This window comes from Pongo pygmaeus, chromosome 19 (genome assembly GCF_028885625.2).
Source record: "Pongo pygmaeus isolate AG05252 chromosome 19, NHGRI_mPonPyg2-v2.0_pri, whole genome shotgun sequence".
Taxonomy (NCBI): domain Eukaryota; kingdom Metazoa; phylum Chordata; class Mammalia; order Primates; family Hominidae; genus Pongo; species Pongo pygmaeus.
The window spans coordinates 86,493,685-86,513,939 of record NC_072392.2 but is presented as its reverse complement, the minus strand read 5'-3'; the positions used below and the strand labels follow the sequence as shown (position 1 = coordinate 86,513,939).

Genomic DNA, 20,255 nt, shown 5'->3' with positions numbered 1-20,255 from the left:
CAGCCCAGGATAGCTTTGAATGCAGCCCAACACAAATTCATAAACTTTCTTAAAACATTGAGTTTTTTTGTGATTTTTTTTTTAGCTTATCAGTTATCATTAATGTTAGAGTATTTTATATGTGGCCTAAGACAATTCTTCTTCCAGCATGGCCCAGGGAAGCCAAAAGATTAGACACCCCTGCGATTAGTCCCTGGCTGGAAACCCTTTAATGGGTTCTTATTGCAGTCAAAGCAAATTCAAAGTCAGCACAGTCTACAGGCCCTCCATCACAGCCTCCTAGCAGGGGAGCTGGAGCACAGTTAGGCCCAAATGAGCCAAAAGTTTTCAGAGACTGTGCTCATCTCAGCCCCTGGGGCAGCCAGTGGGGCCTGGGGCAACTCGAGGCACCAGAGCTGTCCAATGTGGGCTCTGTTACCTGCCCAGCTTCACGGAAAGCAGTCCCCTTACAGCACAACACGGAGACAGCCCTCCACTGCCAGCCTAAGTGGAGGTCCTTGGAAAGGGGCACGAATATCACTAATTTCCAGGTGTGACATGACACGGGAAAGGTGGGAACTCACCACCCCAGTGATCTGGACCCTGTGTGGCATCAAACCCCTCCTCCCCAAGCTCTCTCCCCTCCAGCCAGAGAAGGTGAGTTGCTTTTTCTAGAACACCCCCAGCTGGTTCTGGCCTCAGGCCCTTTTCGTGTTCCCTCTGTCCTAATCACTCTGCTCTGGTCTCCACTGGGCTGGCCCCTCCTGGTCAGCTGGGCTTCAGCTCTCATTTCACCTCCTGGGGAGGTCTCCCTGACCTGGCTACACCCGCAGCAGCACTGTTTGAGTTTGTCCCTAACCCTTATCATATCTGACTTTATCTTGTTCGGGGATTTGTCTTTTTGCTGCTGCTGGCTCCCTTATCCAGATTAGAGTTCCACAAGAGCAAAGGTATGTCTGCCTAGTCTCGTCACTGCCCTGGGGTATAATTGCAGACCTCAAGAACGCTGTTTCTCCACCATCAGCTGCTCGGGTCCTGCACTCTACCTCGTAAGACCTGTTTCTTCCAGGCTGGTGGGAAAGCCATAGCCTGCATCGACACTGGCTTCCTCAGCTGGATTCTCTGCAGGTCCCATGACTTCATCCCTCCAGCATCTAGGCATGTAGACCTGAAGACACCACTGGACATCCCTCCCTTTGTTCATCTCTCTGCCTCCGAACAGACACATGCATATCACCTGCCATCTCAAACCTTTCACCTACAAGCTCCTGGTCTAGTTCAACCAACCACAACAGAGCTAGCTGGGGAGATACAGCCCTTTCCATCAAAGAGTTTACACTCTAGCAGAACTGTCATATGTGGATAATAAGAGAAAATAAGATGAGCCCTATCTGAGAAATACAAAGAAAGTGCTATGGGAGGCAGAGTGATAAGAAAATTAAAGGCACGGAAAGACAAGCCTGGGTCCAAATACGACCCCAACTCTGTCCAGCGTGAGACTAGACAGGTAACTCAATCTAAGCCTCAGTTATCTTCTTCTGCAAAATAGGCATAGTCAGACCTATCTCATCAAGTTATTTGAAGAATTCCATAAGATGATGTACATAAAGTAATTAGCAAAGCATCCAGCACAGAGTAGGTTTTTAAAATTCATGGCAGGCAACATGATGACTGCCATCACCAGCTAAATGAGAGAAAGAGAACATTTCAGTGTGTGGAGGGGCCATAAGTGAGTGGGATGTGAGTGGATGGAACTCTGGAGGTGAGTGGCACTTAGATGCTGCTGATGCTATCCTGGCATCATGTTCACTGCCACACATATGTCACATGTCAACTCAGACTCAACATGCACTGAACCAAGGTCAGCATTCTCCCTCCAAAAGCTGTGACCACCCCCTCCTGGTCAAGCAGTGGCACTGAGGCAGTAGAGACTAAGGCATTATCTTCAAGTCTCTCTGCCACTTCCTGCATACTTCAGATCCTCCTCATTCCCAATGACGCCACCCAGGATCAAAATGATGGTTGTCCCTCACCCAAAGCACTCCCTCTAACCCATGGTAGCAGACTGATTGGTCATGCCATTTTGTAGCCCCAAGTCTCAGCCACCATAACCCATCATGCTCTGGTTCAACCTACCTATCAGCCTCTGAGCCATGGCTGCTTGCCGTGGGTCGGGCTGCATCTCCCCAAAAGATATGTTGACGTCCTGACCCCTCTACCTTAGAATGTGAATGTATTTAGAAATAGGGTGATTGCAGAGGTAATTTTAAGTTAAGATGAGATTACACCGAAGTAGAGTGGGTCTTGATCCAATGTAACTGTTGTCCTTGCTTTAGAAGAGCAGAGAGACACAGAGAAGAGAATGCTGTGAAGACACAGAGACACACAGAGGGAAGATGGCCATGTGAAGAAGAGGCAGAGATGAAAATGATGCCAGCACAAGCCAAGGAATGCCCGGAGCTACCAAAAGCTGGAAGAGGAAAGGAACTTTTCCTAGCGCTTTGGAGGGAGTGTGGCTCTGCCAACACCTGGATCTTGAACTTCTAGACTCCAGCACTGTAAGATAATACATTTTGGTGGTTGTAAGCTACTCAATTTGTGGTACTGTGTTACAGCAGGCCTCAAAACGAGTTCACCTCCCTGCATGTCTCCAGGGTCCAACTCAACAGGATTCTTTTTCCTGGAACATCTGGAATCCCTCCCTCCCCCACGCCCCACTCAACTCTCCAACTCAACACGTTAACTCTGTTGTATCTCTGCTAAATAATGCATTACCCTCTTCTTGCCCTTCCAAACTCCTACCTGTCCTTCAGAACCTACTATTGTCACAAAGTCTTTCCTTACCCTCCAGGAGGATAAGCCTTGACTTTGACTTCAGAAGCATGTCGAACTGTCTCACAGCCTTTTCATGTCTAATGTAGACATCCGCCTGTTGTCTGAGCACTGACTATTGCTACCATCAGTTGTGTTTTGCTGTGGAGCATCCACTCTTTCTCCAGCCACTCCTTTCACATGACTCATGGGGCTGCTGACGCCTGTTCCCTGATGCACAACCACCCACCCCAACCCACCACAAGAAGTATCATTAGTTTCCAGGTGTGACACGACACGGGAAAGGTGGGAACTCGCCACCCCAGTGATCTGGACCCTGTTTGGCATCAACCCCCTCCTCCCCAAGCTCTCTCCCCTCCAGCCAGACAAGGTGAGTTGCTCTTTGTTTTGTTTTGTTTTTGTTTTTTGTTTTTTAGACGGAGTTTCGCTCTTGTCACCCAGGCTGGAGTGCAATGGCACGATCTTGGCTGACCACAACCTCCGCCTCCCGGGTTCAAGCGATTCTCCTGCCTCAGCCTCCCAAGTAGCTGGGACTACAGGCATGCGCCACCACACCTGGCTAATTTTTGTATTTTTAGTAGAGACGGAGTTTCACCATCTTGACCAGGCTGGTCTCAAACTCCTGACCTCATGATCCACCCGCCTCGGCTTCCCAAAGTGCTGGAATTACAGGCATGAGCCACCGTGCCCGGCCGAGTTGTTTTTTCTAGAACACTTCCAGCTGGTTCTGGCCTCAGGCCTTTTTTGTGTTCCCTCTGTCCTGATCGCTCTGCTCTGGTCTCCACTGGGCTGGCCCCTCCTGGTCAGCTGGGCTTCAGCTCTCATTTCGCCTCCTGGGGAGATCTCCCTGACCCAGCTACACCGGAAGCAGCACTGTTTGAGTTTGTCCCTAACCCTTATCATATCTGACTTTATCTTGTTCAGGGATTCGTCTTCTTGCTGCTGCTGGCTCCCTTATCTAGGTTAGAGTTCCACAAGAACAGAGGTATGTCTGCCTAGTCTCGTCACTGCCCTGGGGTATAATTCCAGACCTCAGGAATGCTGTTTCTCTCATCAGCAGCTCGGGTCCTGCACTCTACCTGGTGAGACCTAATGATAGTTTCCCATGTCATGTCCCACCTGGATACTAATGCGGTGCGGGACTCCACTGCAGGCTAATCACACTAGCACAAACTTCTGTCCTCGGTGAACTGGCCCATCACTCATGAGCCAAGCAGGGCTATTGTGAATTTAAACTTAATTTTCTGAACCAGAGAATGAGAAATAGCTCTTTTTTCCCCCTCTGGAATATCCAGCTATAAGCAGGCAACCCCAGAAGGGTAAGGGCTTCCTTGACTATCACATGGAGGAACTTGAAAGAATGGGCCAACTGGCTGAGAAGCACAGAGAAAAGAACGGAGGCTCTCAGGGGCTTAGTTCAAGAGCCCCACCTGTGCCTCTTTTGTGTTTAGGTTGATTGAGTTGGGTTTCCGTCACTTACAACCAGAGAATCCTGGCTATTATACTGTAGGTCAGCTATCCCCCACCTTCCTGGTACCAGGGACCAGTTTCATGGAAGACAGTTTTTCCACAGACAGGGGTTGGGAGGGATGGTTTCGAGATGATTCAAATGCATTACATTTATTGTGCACTTTATTTCTATTATTATTATATTGTAATATATAATGAAATAATTATACAACTTACCATAATGTAGAACAAGTGGGAGCCCTGAGCTTGTTTTCCTGCAACTAGATGGTCCCATCTAGGGGTGATGGGAGACACTGACAGATCATCAGGCATTAGATTCTCATAAGGAACGTGCAACCTAGATCCCTCACATGGGCAGTTCACAATAGGGCTTGCACTCCTGTGAGAATCTAATGCTGCTGTTGATCTGACAGGAGATGGAGCTCAGGCGGTAATGCAAGCAATGAGGAGTGGTTGTAAACACAGATGAAGCTTCACTCACATGCTGCTCACCTCCTGCTGTACGGCCCAGTTCCTAACAAGTCATGGACTGGTACAGTGGCCTGGGGGTTGAGAACCCCTGCTGTAGGTGATCCAGGATATATCAATGAACAAGACAAATCCCTGCCCTCAAGCTGCTCACCAGTCAGTGAGGGAGGTGGATAATTTCATTATGTAAGAGGATTTGGAAAACATGAAGCACAGGATGTTCTCAAAGTGCACCAAGTGTGTATACCTGTGTGTTGGGAAAGCATTTCCCAAAAGAAGTTAAGTGTAAGCTGAGACCTAAGGTATAAATAGGCATTAGCGTTATTTGTCTTATAGTAACAAAAATATCTACCACGTACCAAGTGGCTACTACTCTACTCATGTTACACATATATCTAACTTTTAAAACACTCTGTAAAATAGGCATCCAAGTTCCCATTCTACAGAGAAGGAAGCTGAGGCAGAGAGTTTAAATAGCTTTCCAAGACTACATAGCTGGTATGAGCTCAATGTATCTTATGCCAAAGCCTGTCTCATCATGGTGCCATATTGAAGACTGCAGACCCCTACAGTGAGGAAATGGCAAAGCCAGAATTTGAACCCAGGCCTTTCCAACCCAAATTTCTATGCTCTTTCCACTACAGCCACGTGAGGGAAGGTTGTCTGGAGCTGAGCCGGCCCGCAGGAGGTATCGTATTAACTAGGTCATCGTGTTACAGGAGCCAGTCTTTGGCTGGGAAGGTCCTGAGAGTCATGCTTGGTGGTGCCAGCCCCGAGAGCCTGACTCACATCCACACAAACCACGTGAGCCCAAGAAAGAGGCAGGAATGCCCGTGACCCATCTGACTTCCAAGGATGGGTACAGGAACCAGAATGTCAGTGTGGTCAACATGTTTTCTTCCTGTGCACAAGTTACACAGGAATCAGAATCTGAAGTTTGCCTTAGTGAGCGCGGACTTCGTTAATGCTAAGAGAATTCAAATGGAGCATCGAAAAAGTCCTTTACTTTGTGAAGCTTACAGGCCTTTTCTCTACTGTAGATTGACTTTTTTTTTTTGATGGAGTTTTGCTCTGTTAACCAGGCTGGAGTGCAGTGGCATGATCTCAGCTCACTGCAACCTCCGCCTCCCAGTTTCAAGCAATTCTCCTGCCTCAGCCTCCCAAATAGCTGGGATTACAGGCACCCACCACCACGCCTGGCTAATTTTTGTATTTTTAGTAGAGACAGGGTTTCGCCATGTTGGCCAGGCTGGTCTCGAACTCCCGACCTCAGGTGATCCACCCGCTTCGGCCTCCCAAAGTGTTGGGATTACAGGCATGAGCTACAGCACCCAGCCTGTGGACTGACCTTTGACAGTGGGTCTGGGATACTCAAAGCCTGTTGAGCCACCATTTCCTCTTGCCTAGTTCCATGGACTGAATGTTTGTGTCCCTCCAAAATTCATATGTGGAAACCCAAATACCCAGTGTGTCCGTATGTGGACACGGGCCCTTTAGGTGGTAATTAGATTTAGATAAGGTAATGAGGGTTCCAGCAGCTTCCATGATGACATAAGTGCATTTGTGAAAAAAGGACTTGGCTGGGCGTGGTGGCTCATACCTATAATCCCAGCATTTTGGGAAGCTGAAGTGGAAGGATTGCTTGAGCCCAGGAGTTCAAAATCAGCCTTGGCAACATAGCAAGAGCCCATCTTTACAATAATAATGATTCATTAATTAATAAGAGGGTTCTTTCTCTCTCATTAAGTATGTCTATGGCTTTGGGGTAAAGTCAAGTTAATTTGAGTCCTTTTCCTAGTTTTCATTGACTTCTCAGACCTAGAATTTATAAATTAGAGTCTGCAGTGACTCAAACTATCTGAACTTCGTTTTACTCATATGTGAGGATAATAATGCTAATCTTATAAAATCCCTGCAAGGATCAAATGAGAGAATTTATAAATCACATTGATAGGATATGGCACCAAGTAGATGCTCATTCGAAATCTGTTCACTCCAAAAAAAAAAAAAATCAGTTCTCCTCCCAGACCCTCCATGTCTTCCAATAATTAGGATGATAACATCAGAGAGAGAGAGAGAGAGAGAGAGAGAGCCCTCTCTTATTAATTTATTATTATTGTAGAGATGGGGTCTTGCTATGTTGATCAGGCTGGTCTTGAACTGTATTCTCCTTGTGAGAACACAGCAAGAACGGGGCCATCTGCAAGCCAGGAAGACAGCCCTCACCAAAACCTGACCATGCTAGTACCCTGATGTTGGACTTCAGCCTCCAGAACTGTGAGAAATAAACTTTTATTGTTTAAGCCATACAGTCTGTTGTATTTGTTATAGCAACCCAAGCTGACTAATATGGCTGGCCAGTGCCAAAAACACACTGCCTGAATGTTATCCCTGCTTGCCCAATTTTAACGATGGCCCTAAATGTCATCTCCCCATGGACTTCTTAATGTCCTCATCTTGGGAACAGCTATCTTAATTTCTTTTTTTTTAATTTTTAAAATTTTTTTTTTTTTGAGACGGAGTCCCACTCTATCGCCAGGCTGGAGTGCAGTGGCACAATCTTGGCTCACTGCAACCTCCACCTCCCAGGTTCAAGCGATTCTCCTGCCTCAGCCTCCCGAGTAGCTGGGACTACAGGCGCGCAACACCATGCCCAGCTAATTTTTGTATTTTTAGTAGAGATGGGGTTGGCCAGGATGGTCTCGATCTCTTGGCCTTGTGATCCGCCTGCCTCAGCCTCCCAAAGTGCTGGGATTATAAGGCATGAGCCACCGCGCCCGGCCAGCTATCGTACATTTCTACAGTGGGATGCAGTTTTGAGTTCCTTTGCCGGCTGTAGGTTCCATGAGACGGGGCTTAGAGTTGCGACTCCAGCCCCAAGCACAGCACCTTGGTGGGGCAGGGCTGCCCCAGCAATATCTGGTGAACAAACAAACAAAACTTGGAGAAACTCAGGTGGTTTGATTGGAAAAAACATGTCAGTTCATTTTTCATGTAATCACTTAAGCGGATGCTTTCAGGGCTCAATTCCCTCCCCACAGTGTGTTAAAAGTTCATAGCTTAACTCGCAGAAACAATCTTGTTTCCTTTATTTGCAATTCTTTGGAGACGCTGTACCCACCCCCAAAAATGCAGCTTTATGAACTGGCCTGCACGTCACCTTTTTCCCCACTCCTGGCCACTGTCTCCATTTAGTTGGACTAATTAATAAGCAATAAAATGACCTTGTTATTTGGAAAGCTTTCTTTCCTCCCAAGTCTATCTGGGCAGGCTCAGGCCAGTTCACCATCAGGGGTCCTAATTAAAGTCTGAAAATACATTGTAAAGCAAAGCTGGAAATACAGAGCCAGACATTACAGCAGCCTGTTAACAAGAAAATCAACGCAAATTAAGACACAGCCAGACAGAAACCAAAGCAACTTGCCATTGCATAAATTATGTGTATTAGAATCAGGGAACGCTAGCACTGGAAAGGCTGCCACAAAAGCCCTGGAGAGACATAACGTCGCAAAGTTAAGCGTGTCCAGCCTTCCTTTACAAGAAATTTAAAGATGATGAGGCGTTCTGTGGCAACTCTCTACATTGCTATGTGACTGGAATAAAAACTGTCCTCACTCCATTCATAATTTAAAGGCATGGACGGGAAAATAGGTTTTTAAAATCTTTTGCTGTGGCAAAAGGTTTTTAAAATCTTTTGTGTGTAGAGGGACAGGGTTAGGAGATGGGAACTGGAAAGCAGCTGAAGTAAAACTTAGAGAACCAGCTCAGCCCAGCCTCCACATTGCCTTCTGTTAAATGGGAACACAGCTGACTTATTCCTCAGAAGGTTGTCAAGTGAGATCACTGAGATCACGGATACGCAGGCCCTTTGTAAGCTACAAGCAAACGTGGCAGCAAATAGTGAACTTGGTGCCTTTCGTCTACTCATTCATTCATTAATCCATTTATACTCTTATTCTTTTTGTTTCTTTCTCCTTTTTTTGAGATGGGGTCTTGCTATGTTGTCCAGGCTGCAGTGCAGTGACTATTTACAGGAGCAAGGATAGTGCACTGCAGCCTCAAATTCCCGGGCTCAAGCGATCCTCCTGTCTCAGCCTCCTGGGTGGCCTCCTAAGTAGCCACCACACGTCACCACATCCAGCCTCTTGTTCTTTTCCAGAAAGGATTCCTGGCAGCTGAGCTTGGTTATGGTCCTTGGCAAATTTCTCCTTTCCTTTTCACAAGCTCATATATATATGCACATTCACATTCAAAGAAGCACACACACAAGGTATATGACAATGCGACATACACATAGGCATCTATAAGCCTCCTGAATCTGACATCTCTCTCCATTGCCACAATTCTGAGTCAAGCCATCCTGGAGATCCCTGCAACGTGACCCCTGCCCTTCCAGCCACCTGTGTGGGCCATCCTGGTAAGCTGGAACATCCCATCTCAAATGTAGGTGGATGACTTCAGTCATTCAGGATCCCCACAGCTTGCAGGATCATGTCCAATCCTATAAACATGTACACGACACGCTGTACCAGATGCCCAGTCCCTCCATCCAGCCTCACGCTCCCAGCCCTGCCATACTCAACTGCTAGAATGCAACACCCCCTGGAGAGTGAGGGCTTTTGGTTGTCTGGATCACAGCTGTGTTCCCAGCACCTGGGACAGTGCCCTGAGGGAGACCCTAGGAATCAGGTCTGGGTCTTTGCTCTTGCCTTCCCTTCTGCCTACAACACTCTCCTCTCCCTTCATTTTAAGTCTCAGCATTCAAGTCTTAACAGATAATCTTTATTGATGACCTCTTGACTTTGCTCTAGAGAAATGACTTTTCTCTTCCTATAGCCCCATGGCACTATCTTTTTTTTTTTTTTTTTTTTGAGACGGAGTCTTGCTCTGTCACCTAGGCCAGAGTGCAGTGGCACGATCTCAGCTCACTGCAACCTCCAACTCCCAGGTTCTAAGCGATTCTCTTGTCTCAGCCTCCCGAGTAGCTGGGACTACAGGCACACGCCACCACGCCCGGCTAATTTCTTTTGTATTTTAGTAGAGATGGGGTTTCACCATGTTGCCCAGGCTGGTCTCGAACTCCTGGGCTCAGGTAATCTGCCCCCCTTGGCCTCCCAAAGTGTTAGGATTATAGGCATCAGCAACTGCACCTGGCCATGGCACTATCTTTAACAGGATTCCTCACTGCAAGCTTTATCACCTAAAAGGTGAGAAGCCCAGCAAGGGGCCTTTCTCTTTCTTGACTGAGACCAATCTATAAGTGATACGCTAGTTCTGTCCCCTAAGCTGTCAATTCAGATACATCTATCTCAGGTTATAAAAGCAAAAGGAGTAGGAGATATGGCAGGAGTCTCCACTCTCACAGCACACTACTCTACTGCATTCTAAAGGCTGGTTTTCTTGTCTTTATTTGCCATCAGGCCACCGGTCCCTTAAGGGCAGAGCTGGCTAGAGTCTCCCAGCATTTGTCTCACGTCCTCCTCTTCGTAGAGATTCACTGTTGAATGACTGTATCTGGGAGGCTTAAAAGAGGAACTATTAATAGCAATTGGACAGGCTACTTTGAACTTGCAGTTGGTTAAGCAGGCTGGCACCAAGGCCCCACTGGTTAATATTTCAGTTCCTTTTCTTTTCTCTAAGATTGGCTACCATCTAGGTCATTGTGTTCCTGCCTGTCCCCAACTATTAAACAGAGCCATGAGGTAAAAACCTGAAGTCCCTTTTGTTCAGCACTTACCTGGCCCCAGTTGAAACGTGGGCATGACATGATTTTGATGTCTATTTGACCCATTTACCCAAGTGCAAAAACATAAAGTCGCCTGTCCCACCATGCCGAGAGCTTACAAAGAGAAGTCAGGATGGGACCTCCCAAAGCTGGCATCTCAGGGATAATGGTGAAGGTCAGAGGACAAGAGGATTTCTCTCCAGTGAGGGTCCTGCCAACCCTGAATCTGAGTTACGGTCAGGGGTAGGAATACAGCTGAAAAGGAATTACATGAAAGAGGAAGCGTCCTTCTCTCCCTAATATTGGTCTTGTTTAGAATGTCCTTTCTGCCCTCGTCCCCATACTGTCCACCAGATATCAAGACCTCATCACAATCCCCTGCAGTGTGACTGCCGACCTGGTTCACATCTTCCATTAGGTTACTGCCAAATCCCCAAGGCAGCAGGATGGCTGAGAAAAAGAGGTCTGAGAGGTAACAGGGTGCATGAACTCTTGCAAAAAGCCAATTCTGAGAACACAAATCAAGCCAAGTGTTCAACTAAATTGACAGCTCAATTCATTGCTCACTGAGGCCCGTTTTAGAAACAGCCTCAAGTCCCTGGGAGCCCCTGACCTTCCCGTGGCAAATATTGATCTTTGATTCCTAGCTAAGCCACTGCCTGTAACTCCTAGCAGCAGCAGCATTGACTTGACTCAAAATTAAACCAGAGGTACAGAAAGAGGAAAGCAGAGAAGAAATGAGATCAAGGTGCAAAGTTCACATATTGCAAATCAACGTACATAAGTAAACATGATTACAGTGTGCTGTCACCTGCACCCCTGAGTCAGCCTGGCAGACAGTTCAAGCAAATGGGAAGTATCTGGGCTTCGCTGCCTATGACCACCTCTCTCTCACAATCACTGGGCATTCTCCTTCTCTCTCCCAAGAGACCTGTGAGTCATTACTGCCCAGGAGCTCAAATCCCCTTCAGAAATCCTAGGCCATTGCCTGAATCCAGCCACCCAGCCAGGAGTCATATGCAAGACACTTCCCAGCCTGAGAATTTTCAAGAAATAATGTCACTTGTTCATCACAGGTGAAACCAGCACTGGCTTTCCCTGGGTCTGAGATGTGCTGCCAGCAAGAACCAAACTAGTGTGTATCATCAGGGTTATTCACTGAGTTCTCAGAGTTATCTTAAATAATTTCAGACTGCATGAAGAGCTGGACACGATGTCAACAAAATGCGTTTGTCCTCTTCTCTTTTTTAAACCATGAGCAATTCATCCCTCTGTCCCCTATTGTAATGCAAGTTGCTTTTCATCTCCTGTTTTACTTAATTTTTTTTTTTTCCCAAGATAGAGTCTCGCTCTTGTCACCCAGGCTGGAGTGCAAAGGCACGATCTCAGCTCACTGCAACCTCCACCTCCCAGGTTCAAGAGATTCTCCTGCCTCAGCCTCCTGAGTAGCTGGGATTACAGGCACCCACCACCATGCCCGGCTAATTTTTGTATTTTTAGTAGAGACGGGGTTTCACCACATTGGCCAGGCTGGTCTTGAACTCCTGACCTCAGGTGATCCACCAGCCTTGGCCTCCCAAAGTGCTGGGATTACAGGCATGAGCCGCTGCGCCTGGCCAATTGCTTAAAATTTTTAAGTTTTAGTTGATTACTAAGTCCCTGACATTTTCACTTAAATTTCATTTCAATTATCTTCTGGCTATCTTATCATTTTTAAACTGATAAGTGTTCAACAGCACAGCCCAGCTCAGATCTACAAAGGACACTGGCAAAATGACATCCCACAAGGTCAACGGCAAAATAGGTTGGCTACTTAACCTACTGACATGTGCAAGGGGACTTGGGGCCTTGCGGTGCATACATGAGCAATCTCTCAACACTGGGGAGCCCCAAACGACAACGCCCTCTGATAAAGAGATGTTTGCTGATTTGCAGTAGCTTTGGGTTTTTCCCATACAGAAAAAAAAAGTTCATCATTATTTTTCATGTAGCCAATCTTTAAGATAGCAAACCCACAAACTAGATAACCTACCCCCACATGGCAGACAGCTGATTATAACAGTAAAAACACTTCATCTCTCTCTGCCTCAGTTTCTCCCTAAGGGATACGGTGACATGAATGCTCTTTGACCTGGGCTACTGTAAATGGGCTTAAGCCTGTAGGATTTTAGGCCATAATCCCTATTTTATCTCCATGTAAATGAAGCTTAGAAGTCTGTAAAGGGATACCAAAATATGAAGGCACTGAAAGATTCTGCTTTTCTTCCCCCAGATTCCTTTCTTCCTTTAACAAATAATGACATCATAATTGTGGTATGGACGGTGCCCTTTCTGTGCAAAAATGGGCAAATCGCATCTCCTGCAGCCAGGTTAAAAACAAACAAAAAACGAATAGTGTGCGCTGGCCACAAACTAAAAGGGGAATGTTACTGAGATCTTTAGGTGTTGACTTGGGGATTTGGTCTAGGAATGAGAAGAAACAAGCAGATTCTAACAGGACAGGTGAGTCCTACAGCTCAGCCTGGGGAAGGATGAGAGTCTGGGAACAGGCAGAGCAAGGTGCTTTTGGAACAGAAGCTGAGAAAACAGCCCTCACCCTCCAGCCAGAGGAGGGAATTGTGACGAACAGGGGAGCAGGGCTGGTGTCATAGGGAATCATAAGAGCTAGCACCCATCAAGCACCAATGCATGTCAGGGACCCTTTTGCTGCCTTATATGACCTAACTTATTTCCTCCTCACCATAGTCCTGTGATGTAGGTGCCATTATTTTCCCATTGCAGAGATGAGCATACTAAGGACCAGCAAGGTTTAATAACTAGCGCAGTGTCCCAGAGCTAGCAAGTAACAGACCCAGGCAGTCTAGTTACAGCTCTCATGCTCGGGTTAACCCATGTGTGCACACCTGGAAGTTTAGATCCAGGAGTCCAAGTACGTGAACAATTACTGTTTGAGCACCTACCATGTGCCAGACATTGTTTTAGCCACTGAAGACATAAATAAGACAGATAAGGAGGCTCCTGTAAGGAGGTGATATTCCAGTGGGAGAGACAGGCAACAAAGAAGTAAACAAAGATCATTTCAACAGTGATACAGGTCATGGAAACAGAACAGGAGAATGGGTAGGAGACGTGCATGGGGAAGGAAGGCAATGTTGGAAAGAACGGTCAGGAAAGGCCTCTCTGAGGACATGGTATTTGAGTGGAGGCCAGAAGAATGAGAAGCAATCAGCTGCTTGAAGCCTGAGGAGAGAGCTCGCCAATAAGAGGCAACAGCCAGTGCAAAGGCCCTGAGGCAGGGAAAAGCATATGTTCAAGGAACAGAAACATGTGCAATGTTAGGAACATGAGGAGAGGGCTGGAGATGAAGCTGGAGTAGGTGGGATAAGATTGCAGACCTGAAACTGCAGCCATCACACATCCCTGGCTGGGTGAGCCTCCTTAACGATGGTTGCATCAACCATTTTGATGACTGACATCTAAATCCCATTTCTGGCTGGGTGCCACCCACGCACTTTGTAATCCCAGCACTTTGGGAGGCCAAGGCAGGTGGATCACCTGAGGTCGAGTTCAAGACCAGCCTGGCCAACACGGTGGCATGCTGTCTCTACTAAAAATACAAAAATTAGCCAGGTATGGTGGCGCACACTTGTAGTCCCAGCTACTCGAGAGGCTAAGGCAAGCGAATCACTTGAACCCGGGAGGCAGAGGTTATAGTGAGCCAAGATCACGCCACTGCACTCCAGCCTAGGAGACAGAGCAAGATTTCATCTCAAAATAAATAAATAAATACAATCCCATTTCTCAGGGTGCCTCTTATGCTTGGACAGCACAAAAATCCTTCATTAGCACCAAAGGGAGAAAAAAATGATGAGATTCCAATCTCCTTTTTTTTGAGACAGGATTTCACTCCATCACCCAGGCTGGAGTGCAGTGAGGCAATCATAGCTCACTGTGGCCTCAACCTCCTGGGCTTAAGCAATCCTCCTGACTCCGCCTCTGGAGTAGGTAGGACCACGCCCAGCTAATTTATTGATTTTTTTGTAGAGATGAAGTCTTGCTATGTTGCCCAGGCTGCTCTCGAACTCCTGAGCTCAAGCAAACCTTCCGCCTCAATCTCCCAAAGTACTGGAATTACAGATGTGAACCACCACACCTGGCCTTCTCCTCTTTGACAGCCATATGGCAAAGCTGGCCAAATCTTGATGGATTCTCTTTGCTGATTCCCCAATTCTGCCCAGCCCTGAAAGAATAAGGCTCTAGAATGAGGAAATCTGAGTTTGAATATTGGCTTGGCCACTCACCAACTCTGGGCGTGTTACTTAACCTCAATTTCCTCATCTGAGATATAAGAGAAAAGTAGGGTGGTACCAAGAATTAGCCAGGGTAATGCCTAGAGCCTGGCACCTTGCAAGAGCTTGGTAAGGGTTAGTGATTGTTGCAGCTGTTGTGTTGATTCAAATAAAGGTGTTGGCCCCAATGCACAGCCAGCATAGGGATTAACAGGAATTTGTCACTGGAACTCCACCTCATCCTTCCAAGTTTTGTCACTGGACCTTTTATCATGCAGATTAGCCAATTCACACTGACATTACATTTGGACATTTCTAGTAACAATAACAAAAATAACCATAGCTAACATAGGACCCTATCTATTATATGCTAGGCTCTATACTAACTGATTACATAGATTACTTAATTTTTTATTTATTTTTTTTTATGAGACACTCCATTGCCCAGGCTGGAGTACAATGGCATGATCATAGCTCACTGCAGCCTTGAACTCCTGGCATTAAGGGATCCGCGTGCTTCTGCCTCTGGAGCAGCTGGGACCACAGACGTGTAACACCGCGTCTGGTTTACAGATTACTTAATTTTTTTCTTTTTTTTTGAGATGGAGTCTTGCTCTGTTGCCCAGGCTGGAGTACAATGGCGCAATCTCGGCTCACTGCAACCTCCGCCTCCCGGGTTCAAGTGATTCTCCTGCCTCAGCCTCCTGAGTAGCTGGGATTACAGGCATGCGCCACCACGCCCAGCTACTTTTGTATTTTTAGTAGAGATGGGGTTTCTCCTTGTTAGTCAGGCTGGTCTCAAACTCCCGACCCCAGGTGATCCACCTGCCTTGGCCTCCCAAAATGCTGGGATTACAGGCGTAAGCCACTGTGCCCGGCCCAGATTACTTAATTTAACCCTCACAACATCCTGTGAGGTAGAGGTGCTATCATTGTCCCCACTTACAGAAGAGGAAAGCAAAACTCCAAGGGACGATGCAGCTTGCCTGGGGTCACAAATAGGAAGTGGCAGAGCTGGGATATGAGCTCAAACTGTCTGGCTCCTGCCCTCTTAAGCATGACATTTAGTCTTCAATGTGACAGATACTGACTGACCACCTACTACATTACAGACTGAGTTAGAAGCGGAGGAAAAAAAGATATGTAGGCCAGGCACGGTGGCTCATGCTTGTAATCCCAGCACTTTGGGAGGCCAAAGCAGGTGGATCACTTGAGGTCAGGAGTTCAAGACCAGCCTAGCCAACATGGCGAAACTCCGTCTCTACTAAAAATACAAAAATCAGCCGGGCGTGGTGGCAGGTGCCTGTAATTCCAGCTACTCAGGAGGCTGAGGCAGGAGAATCGCTTGAACCCGGAGGTGGAGGTTGCAGTGAGCCAAGATTGCACCACTGCACTCCAACCTGGGCAACAGAGTGAAACTATGTCTCAAAAAAAAAAAAAAAAGAGAGAGATGTAATACAGCTAATTGCACCAGACTGAATAGTGTTCCCGTCAATTTCGTATCAATCCAGAACCTGTGACGTGACCTTATTTGGAAATAGAGTCTTTGCAGATGTCATCAAGTTAAAATGAGGTCATACTGGAGTAGGGTGGGCCTTCAATCCAAAGACTGGTATTTTCATTAGAGGAGGGGAGTCTGGACACTGGCATGAAAGAACGCCTCGTAAGAACCGAGGCACAGATAGGAGTCTACAAGCCCAGAATGCCAAGGATTCCAGCAGGCACCAGAATCCAGGAGAGAGGCAAGGAATGGATTCTCTGTCAGAGCCTTCAGTCGTAACCTTGATTTTGGACTTCTGGCTCTCCTAACTGTGAAAGGACAAAGTAATGTTTTTTTGTTTTTGTTTTTGTTTTTTTTGAGATGGAGTCTCACTCTGTCACCCAGGCTGGAGTGCAGTGGTGCAGTCTCGGCTCACTGCAATCTCCGCCTCCCGGGTTCACGCCATTCTCCTGCCTCAGCCTCCTGAGTAGCTGGAACTACAGGCACCCGCCACCATGCCCGGCTAATTTTTTGTATTTTTAGTAGTGACAGCGTTTCACCGTGTTAGCCAGGATGGTCTCGATCTCCTGACCTTGTGATCTGCCCGCCTCGGCCTCCCAAAGTGCTGGGATTACAGGTGTGAGCCACCGTGCCCGGCCAGAACAAAGTAACATTTTAAGCTGTCCAGTTTGGAGTAATTTGTTCCAGCAGCCCTAGAAAATTCATGCACGAATAAAAAAGGAGCCAATAGAACCGGGCGTGGTGGCTTGAGCGTGCAGTCCCAGCTAGTCACCCCAGACCCTGTTGGGCAATAAGAGTTCGTGTCTGAAAGTCATGGTTCCCCACTGGCCGTGAGTAGGCAGTGGGAGAAACCAGAGATGAATCAGTTCATGGCCTCACAGGAAGCCTGGCTTTCCTGTCAACAAAGAAGAATGAAAAGCCGTCGACCTCAGGCCAGAGGGCTATCCACCTGGCCACTGTCACAAGGCTCAGATGGAAAGAAACACTTTCATAAGGGGGTGGGGAGAAGGAGAGCCCAACGAACCACATTTGGCATCTGACCCCTGAGTCGCCCTTTCTGCTCAGGATGAGAGCGTGACAGTAGAGACAGCACATGAGAGAAAAAAAATGTGTAGGCCTCGCAAATCTCAGCTTAAATAATGGGACTAATATCTCCCCACTAACCTGCTAGACACTGAAAGCAGAAGTTCCTAAGCATTTGGCAACCCAGGCCCTTTTGAGAATCTGGTAAATGCTCATGAATGGATGAACTCTCTCCCCAGAAAAATATTCCTACATGCAAAATTTGGGGTGACATTCCAAGGCATCTTGAGCTCCTAGAGCCCATTTATTGATGAACAAATATTTATTAATTGTCCACTATGCACCAGGCACTGTGCTACATGCTAGGAGTATAAGCGGGAAAGAATAGATGAGGCATTTTTCTTCCTGAAGTCCAGAGCTAGGAGGGAGGTGTGTAAGTTTTCTGTGGCTGCCATAACAAATTACCACAAGCTGTGTGGCTTAAAACAACAGTACAGGCCAGGCGTGGTGGCTCAGACCCGTAATCGCAGCACTTTGGGAGGCCGAGGCGAGTGGATCACTTGAGGTCAGGGGTTCGAGACTAGCCTGGCCAACATGGTGAAACCCCATCTCTACAAAAATACAAAAATTAGCCAGGCATGGCAGCAGATGCCTGTAATCCCAGCTACTCGGGAGGCTGAGGCTGGAGAATCGCTTGAACCTGGGAGGTGGAGGTTGCAGTGAGCCAAGATCGCACTACTGCACTCCAACCTGGGCGACAGAGCAAGACTCCGCCTAAAAAAAAAAAATACAGTACAGGAGGCTAGAAGTCTGAAATCAAGATGTCAGCTGGGCTGGTACCTTCTGGAGGCTCTGAGGGAGAATCTGTTCCATGCCCCTCTCCTGGTCTGGTGGTTGCTGGCGGTCCTTGGTGTTCCTGGCTTGTAGAGGCACGGCTCCAATCTCTGCCTCCATCTTCACGTCACCGTCTCTCTCTGTGTGTCTCTGTGTCTTCTCCTCTTCTTCTAAGGAAACGTCACTGGATTTAGGACCCACCCTAAATCGATTCTGAGATCATCGAGAGCCTTAATTAATAACATTTGCAAAGACCCTATTTCCAAATAAGGTCACATTCTGAGGTTCTGAATGGACATGAATTTAGGGAGGATGCTATTCAACCCAACGTAGTGGTCAGATGATTGAACAGCCACCACGGAAAGCAGCAAGGACCATCACAGAACACCCGAGGCGTCCACGAAAGCTTTCCTGAGGCCCTCGTGTACAACTGAGACCTAAGTAGTGAGTAGAAACTAATTAAACAGAGGAAGTGGAGAGTGCACCAGGATGAACCCATCACACAGATGAGGGGAGGGCTCATCCAAAGACCACTGCAAGAGAGAAGAGCGGAGAAGAAACCAGTTTGGGGTTTTGTTGGTTTTGTTTGTTTGTTTTGAGACAGAGTCTCAGTCTGTTGCCCAGGCTGGAGTGCAGCAGTGCAATCTCAGCTCACTGCAACCTCTGTCTCCCAGGTTCTCCCGTGCACCGCCACATCTGGCTAATTTTTGCATTTTCAGTAGAGATGGGATTTCGCCATGTTGGCCAGGCTGGTCTTGAACTCCTCCTGTCAAGTGATGTGCCCACCTTGGCCTCCCAAAGTGCTGGGATTACAGGCGTGAGGCCACCGCACCCAGCCAAACGCCAGTTTGTTAGCTGTGGTATGGGGTTTGGGTTTTATCCTTAAGGCTAAAAAATGTCTTTGAAGGACTAGAAGCAGAAGAGTTCACCTTGATGGAGGTGAGGAAGAACTGGAGTGGGTGAGACCAGATGCAGAAACCACCACCCACCAAGGGCACGTATCTCAGGAAAAGCATCAAGCTCCAGGAAGCCAGTGGCCAAAACTCTGTGGAGATGCCCTATGCGTCATCCTAAGCAGTGAGCTGAAATGATTCCCCCCGAACCACATGGAGGAGTTTCGCCCAGTGCAGACAGAATCCGAGCTGGACAATCAGACCAGCGTTAGCCCAAGAAGAAAATCCTGAAGTCTGAAAGCTCTAACGCTTGTTCTCCATCTAAGTAGGGAAAGGAGCTGGGCATTTTAACAAAAATCTGCAATAGCTGTTTTCTAAACACTTTGACTCATCAGATGCATAGGCTTCCCTTTTGTGGTCCCTTAGAGTTCAGTATGCCTTAAACGTAAGCCACGCCTTTCATAAATAAGTGAGTCATGTCTCCCACGCCTCACAGACTCTCTTTTGCTCTTCAAAGGCCATCTCCTCCCTTGAAACCCCAGGTTGGGTTCCACACCCTCGCCTCTGTTCTCCAAAAACTCTGGATGTTGGGGCTGGGTGCGGTGGCTCACGCTTGTAATCCCAGCATTTTGGGAGGCCGAGATGGGTGGATCACTTCAGGTTGGGAGTTTGAGACCAGACTAACCAACATGGAGAAATCTGATCTCTGGGGTTTCTCCCCAGGTGGCACACACCTATAATCCCAGCTACTTGGGAGGCTGAGGCAGGAGAATCGCTTGAACCCAGGAGATGGAGGTTGCGGTGAGCCAAGATCGTGCCACTGCACTCCAGCCTGGGCAACAACAGTGAAACTCTGTCTCAAGAAAAAAACAACAAAACAAACAAACAAAAACTCTCAATGTGGGCTCAGAAGCCATTTGCTTATAATTCTTATTTCCCTTTCTTTATTTATTTACTTTTTTTTTTTTTTTGAGACAGAGTCTCGCTCTTATTGCCCAGGCTGGAGTGCAGTGGTGTGATCTCAGCTCACTGCAACCTCTGTCTCTCAGGTTCAAGTGATTCTCCTGCCTCAGCCTCCCGAGTAGCTGGGATCACAGGTGCCTGCCACCGTGCCCCGCTAATTCTTGTATTTTTAGTAGAGAGAGGGTTTCGGCATGTTGGTCAGGCTAGTCTCGAACTCTTGACCTCAGGTGATCCACCTGCCTCAGCCTCCCAAAGTGCTACAGGCGTGAGCCACCGCG

General features: G+C 47.4%; 1 protein-coding gene across 6 annotated transcripts in view; it reads right to left on the bottom strand.

Annotated features, from left to right (window-relative positions):
* The window catches only part of ARSG (arylsulfatase G), a 150,878-nt gene that overhangs the window by 81,202 nt on the left and 49,421 nt on the right, over positions 1-20,255 (bottom strand). The gene's annotated exons all lie outside the window — the stretch shown is intronic.